General features: G+C 54.5%; 1 pseudogene; it reads left to right on the forward strand.

Moving 5' to 3' along the window:
- The first annotated feature begins 274 nt into the window (after nt 1-274).
- Nucleotides 275-1908, forward strand: LOC147961299 (uncharacterized; annotated as a pseudogene).
- The last annotated feature ends 4394 nt before the right edge of the window (nt 1909-6302 follow it).

The raw sequence follows: 6302 nt of genomic DNA on the forward strand, positions 1-6302 counted from the left end.
ACGCCTGGAATCTGCCTGGATGTTGTTTGGTTGGTGACCTGAAGAATCACAGTGTGTGTTAACGTATATTCTCTGTATATTCTAGTGTATATCCTGCCTCTGTATCTTTTCTATTATTGGGTTGTAGATTGATACGAGGAGGATTTTCCTTGGCTTCCAAGGCGTTGTAATCTGGCATATATATACATGAGCTGATCGCCCCATTGAGAGGCGCCTTCCCTCAAAAAACTCTTTCTCGTTTATATGGTATCAGCTTTTCCAATCTAGACAAGCCTCCGCCGCCGCCATGACCTCACTAGCTAGCTCTTCCTCTACCATGACATCCAGCGCCCTCTCCACCGTTGTGGTTCCGGCCGCATCACCGGCCTCCCTCGCTGTCAACGTTGCCAGCGTGAAAACACACGTTCCCGTTGTCCTCGACCTCCAAAAGTCAAACTTCTCCAAGTGGCGCATGCTAATCGGCGTCCTTCTTGGCAAGTACGAGCTCACCAACCACGTATCCGTCGACACTCCCGCCGCCGACCGCACCGCTGAGTGGTCATGCCTGGACTACGTCGTCCGCTCATGGCTCTACGGCTCCATCAGCGACGACATCCTCGACATCATCATGGCTCAAGATCAGACCGCATATGAGGCCTACGCGCTCATCCGCAACCTCTTTCTTGACAATTAGCTCACTCGGGCCGTCTACCTCGAGGCGGAGTTCCGTACCCTCGTCCAAGGCGACCTCACCGTCTCTGCGTACTGCCACAAGCTCAAGTCCCTCTCCGATGCGCTTGCTGACGTTGGCCAGCCCATGTCGGATCAGACCTTGGTCCTCAACTGCCTCCGTGGGTTGAATCCTCGCTTCTCCGACATCACGACGCTGGTAACCATGCAGGTTCCGGCTCCGACGTTCCTGCAGACCCGCTCTCTCCTTCTGCTTCGCGAGAACCAGCTCGCCCAGCACCTCCCGCCATCACCGTCTTCCCAGATCGCCCTCTACGGCCACACCGCCGGCTCTGGCTCCACTTCCGGCCATGGAGGTAGCAGTGGAGGCGGCAACGGGCGCTGGCAGAAGAAGAAGAAGAACGGAGGGGGCGGCAGTGCACCTGCTGGCAACTCGCCCGCCTCACCTGGCCCATGGGTCTGCTTCAACCCCTACACCGGCTAGGCGCAGCAGATGCAGCCCAGCTGGCGGCCCGAGCCTCCCTCCCGGCGGACCAGGCTTGCTTGGGCCCCGTCCCACCGGACCGCCGCCTCGTCAGGCCACTTGGGTCCCTGCGGGCCAGCAGGCCTACACGACCCAGCTCGCGCCGCTCCACGGCCAGGCGTTCGGCTCCAACCCGCCGCCCCTTGCGACTCAGTACGTGGTGCCTGGCTCCGGCTTCTCCAACAACGTCGCCCCCGCTTGGGACTGTTCTGCTCTCATCGCAGCTCTGAACAACGCCGCTGGTTCCTCCAACACCGGCGCCACCGCCGCATGGGTAATGGACTCTGGAGCCACCTCTCACATGGTCGGAGACCCCGATATACTCTCCTCTCCCAGTGAACCCTCTCCTTCCTCTCATGTCACCTTTGGCAATGGTGTTTCTTTACCAATTTCTACCACCGATCACACTACTTTCTCTACACCACACCGCATTTCAGCTAAACAATGTGCTAGTTGTTCCTGACATTATTAAAAACCTTCTTTCTACTCGTCAATTCACTATTGATAATGCTTGTTCTGTGGAGTATGACCCTTTTGGTTTTTCCATCAAGGATCTTCAAACACGGTGCGAGATCATACGCTGCAGTAGCCCCGGTCCGCTGTACGAGTTCTCCACCAGCGCCAGCTCTCCGTCACCACTCGGTCTCATCGCCTCCACCACCTCCACCGAGCTGTGGCATCGCCGCTTAGGACATCCAGGCCGTGGCGCTACGTCACATCTATCTAGGGATTTTTCTATTCCATGTAATAATGCTACTATGGTTTGTCATGCATGCCATCTGAGCAAGCACGTTCGTCTACCTTTCACTAGGTCTCAAACTATTTGTGTTATTCCCTTTCAGTTAATCCACTGTGATTTATGGACCTCACCTGTGCGAGCAATTCTGGGTTTTAATACTACCTTGTCATAGTTGATGATTTCTCTCATTTTATGTGGACTTTTCCCCTTCGGCGCAAATCCGATACTTCTGATGTGCTCATTAACTTTGTCGCCTATGCCCGTACTCAGTTTAACCTCCCCGTGGTTTCTTTACAAACCGACAATGGTACCGAGTTCGTCAACTCCACCCTAGTCGAGTTCCTCGCTCGCCATGGAATTCACTTATGTATGTCTTGCCCCCACACTTCTTCCCAGAACGGCAAGGCTGAGCGTGCTTTACGTACTCTCAACGACATCACTCGTACGCCTATTCCAAGCACAGATGCCACTGTCCTACTGGGCAGAAGCACTCGCCACGGCAACATACCTTCTTAACCGCCGACCGTGCCAACCCCTTGGGTTTCGCGTTCCGTACACACTTCTCCACAACAAGCCAGCCTCCTACTCGGATCCTCGAGTCTTTGGCTGCCTTTGCTACCCAAACCAGTCCGCCATGACACCCCATAAGCTCACGCCACGTTCCACGGCGTGCGTCTTTCTCGGCTATCCCTCCTCACATTGCGGCTATCGGTGTCTCGACCTCACCTCTCGCCGCATCATAATTTCGCGCCACGTCGTGTTTGACGAGAATCAATTCCCGTTCGCTAAAATCCCTTCTGATCAGCCCGCTGACTCACTTGATTTCCTCTTGGAACTTGCTAGCACTCAGCCCATCCACCATGTGTACGCACCATTCCATCCTAGCTCGCATGCACCATCTCAGCCAAGCTTGCATGCATCCCCCACACGCTCTTGCACCACGTCTCCTGCACCATCGCCTCGCGCACCGTCGCCCGCGGCCAGCCCGCCTGGATCCCCTTCCACTGCTATGTCATCGCCGCCACCGCCTCTACCCCCTCCTCCCCCTCGTACTCGTCGCAGCGCCGTTCCGGCCGTTAACACACACACTATGGTCACACGTCTAAAGCACGGCATTGTCCAGCCGATTGATAAACTCAATCTCTCGGCTATCCACACTTCAGTGTCCCCCATTCCAAAAACATACCGGGGTGCTCTCCAGGATCCGCATTGGCGCGCTGCTATGACTGACGAGTATGATGCTCTCATCCACAACCGCACATGGTCCCTTGTTCCTCGTCTGGTTGGTGCTAATGTTGTTTCAGGAAAGTGGATCTTCAAGAAAAAATTTGGCTCTGACGGCACGCTTGCCTGCTACAAGGCACGCTGGTTTGTTCGTGGGTTCTCTCAACAACCGGGAGTTGACTTTGATGAGACTTTTAGTCCCGTTGTCAAGCCGGCCACAATCCGGGACATTGCTGTCTCCTGTGCCTGGCCGATCCATCAGCTCGACGTCAAGAATGCCTTTCTCCATGGCAATCTCGACGAGGTGGTGTACTGCGAGCAACCACCTGGCTTCATCGACCCTGCTCATCCTCAACATATTTGTCGGCTTCACAAGTCCCTCTATGGCCTCAAGCAGGCTCCGCGTGCCTGGTACCAGCGCTTCGCTCACTACGCGCATCGACTTGGGTTTGTTGCGTCCGCTTGTGACGTCTCCCTGTTCGTTCTTCGCCGAGGTGACGAGCTGGCTTACCTGCTCTTATATGTGGACGACATCATCCTTACTGCCTCCAGCACCGGCCTACTTCAGTACATCACGGCCCAGCTTAATCGCGAGTTCTCTATGACGGACCTTGGGGACCTCTCATACTTCCTCGATATTTCCGTCACTCGCTCTCCCTCAGGGATGTTGCTATCCCAGCGTCAGTATGCCATCGACCTTCTTCAGAGAGCCGGCATGATTGATTGCAACGACTGTGCCCATCGACACTCGTTGCAAGCTCTCCGCCAACGATGGCCCTCTTCTTGATGATCCTACTGAGTACCGCAGCTTCGCTGGAGCCCTTCAGTACCTGACTCTGACGCGCCCTGACATTGCGCATGCTGTACAACAGGCTTGCCTCTACATGCATGCTCCGCGAGAACCTCACCTCAACCTGGTCAAGCGGATCCTTCGGTATGTTAAGGGTACTTTGGACCTGGGACTTCGACTACACTCCACACCGGCCACCTCACTCATGGCGTACTCGGATGCTGATTGGGCAGGTTGCCCTGACACTCGCCGTTCTACTTCAGGTTATTGTGTCTACCTCGGTGATAACCTTGTGTCCTGGTCCTCCAAACGCCAGGCAACAGTTTCTCGCTCCAGTGCCGAGGCCGAGTATCGTGCCGTGGCCCACGCCGTGGCTGAGTGTTGTTGGCTTCGTCAGCCTCTTCAAGAGCTTCAGCGTCCTCTCCGCTCCGCGACCGTCGTCTTCTGCGACAATGTCAGTGCTGTCTACATGGCCTCCAACCCGGTTCAACATCGTCGCACTAAGCACATCGAGATTGACATCCACTTTGTTCGTGAGAAGGTGTCTCTTGGTCAGATTCGGGTTCTTCATGTGCCATCCTCGCATCAGTTTGCTGACATTATGACGAAGGGTCTACCGTCCCAACTGTTCTTGGACTTTCGGTACAGTCTTTGCGTTCGACCACTCGACGCATTGACTGCGGGGGGATGTTTGTTGGAAATATGCCCTAGAGGCAATAATAAAATGATTATTATATTTCCTTGTTCATGATAATTGTCTATTATTCATGCTATAATCGTATTATCCCGAAATCGTAATACATGTGTGAATACATAGACCACAATATGTCCCTAGTGAGCCTCTAGTTGACTAGCTCGTTGATCAACAGATAGTCATGGTTTCCTGGCTATGGACATGGGGATGTCATTGATAACGGGATCACATCATTAGGAGAATGATGTGATGGACAAGACCCAAACCTAAGCATAGCACAAAGATCGTGTAGTTCGTTTGCTGTAGCTTTTCTGGATGTCAAGTATCATTTCCTTAGACCATGAGATTGTGCAACTCCCGGATACCGTAGGAGTGCCTTGGGTGTGCCAAATGTCACAACGTAACTGGGTTACTATAAACGTACATTACAGGTATCTCCGAAAGTGTCTGTTGGGTTGGCACGAATCGAGACTGGGATTTGTCACTCCGTATGACGGAGAGGTATCTCTGGGCCCACTCGGTAATGCATCATCATAATGAGCTCAATGTGATCAAGTGGTTGATCACGGGATCATGCATTACGGTATGAGTAAAGTGACTTGCCGGTAACGAGACTGAACAAGGTATTGGGATACCGACGATCGAGTCTCGGGCAAGTAACGTACCGATTGACAAAGGGAATTGAGTACGGGATTGATTAGGTCCTCGACATCGTGGTTCATCCGATGAGATCATCGAGGAGCATGTGGGAGCCAACATGGGTATCCAGATTCCGCTGTTGGTTATTGACCAGAGAGTCGTCTCGGTCATGTCTGCTTGTCTCCCGAACCCGTAGGGTCTACACACTTAAGGTTCGGTGACGCTAGGGTTGTATAGATATGAGTATGCAGTAATCCGAAAGTTGTTCGGAGTCCCGGATGAGATCTTGGACGTCACGAGGAGTTCCGGAATTGTCCGGAGGTGAAGAATTATATATAGGAAGTGTAGTTTTGGCCATCGGGAAAGTTTCGGGGTCACCGGTATTGTACCGGGACCACCGGATGGGTCCCAGGGGTCCACCGGGTGGGGCCACCCATCCCGAAGGGCCCCATGGGCTGAAGTGGGGAGGGGAACCAGCCCATAGTGGGCTGGTGTGCCCCCCCTTGGGCCCCCCATGCGCCTAGGGTTGGGAACCCTAGGGGAGGGGGCGCCTCCACTTGCCTTGGGGGGTACTCCACCCCTTGGCCGCCGCCCCCCTTAGGAGATCCCATGTCCTAGGGCCCGCGCACCCCCCTAGGGGGCCTATATAAAGGGGGGAGGGAGGTCAGCCACACCTCAAGTCTTGGCGCCTCCCTCTCCCCTGCTACACCTCTCCCTCTCGCAGAAGCTCGGCGAAGCCCTGCTGCGATCACTGCTGCATCCACCACCACGCCGTCGTGCTGCTGGATCTTCATCAACCTCTCCTTCCCCCTTGCTGGATCAAGAAGGAGGAGACGTCATCCGCTCCGTACGTGTGTTGAACGCGGAGGTGCCGTCCGTTCGGCACTTGGTCATCGGTGATTTGGATCACGGCGAGTACGACTCCATCATCTCCGTTCTCTTGAACGCTTCCGCTCGCGATCTACAAGGGTATGTAGATGCACTCTCCTCTCGTTGCTAGTTGACTCCATAGATTGATCTTGGT

This window comes from Triticum urartu, chromosome 7A (assembly GCF_056163025.1).
Source record: "Triticum urartu cultivar PI428250 chromosome 7A, HENAU_Tu73, whole genome shotgun sequence".
NCBI lineage: Eukaryota > Viridiplantae > Streptophyta > Magnoliopsida > Poales > Poaceae > Triticum > Triticum urartu.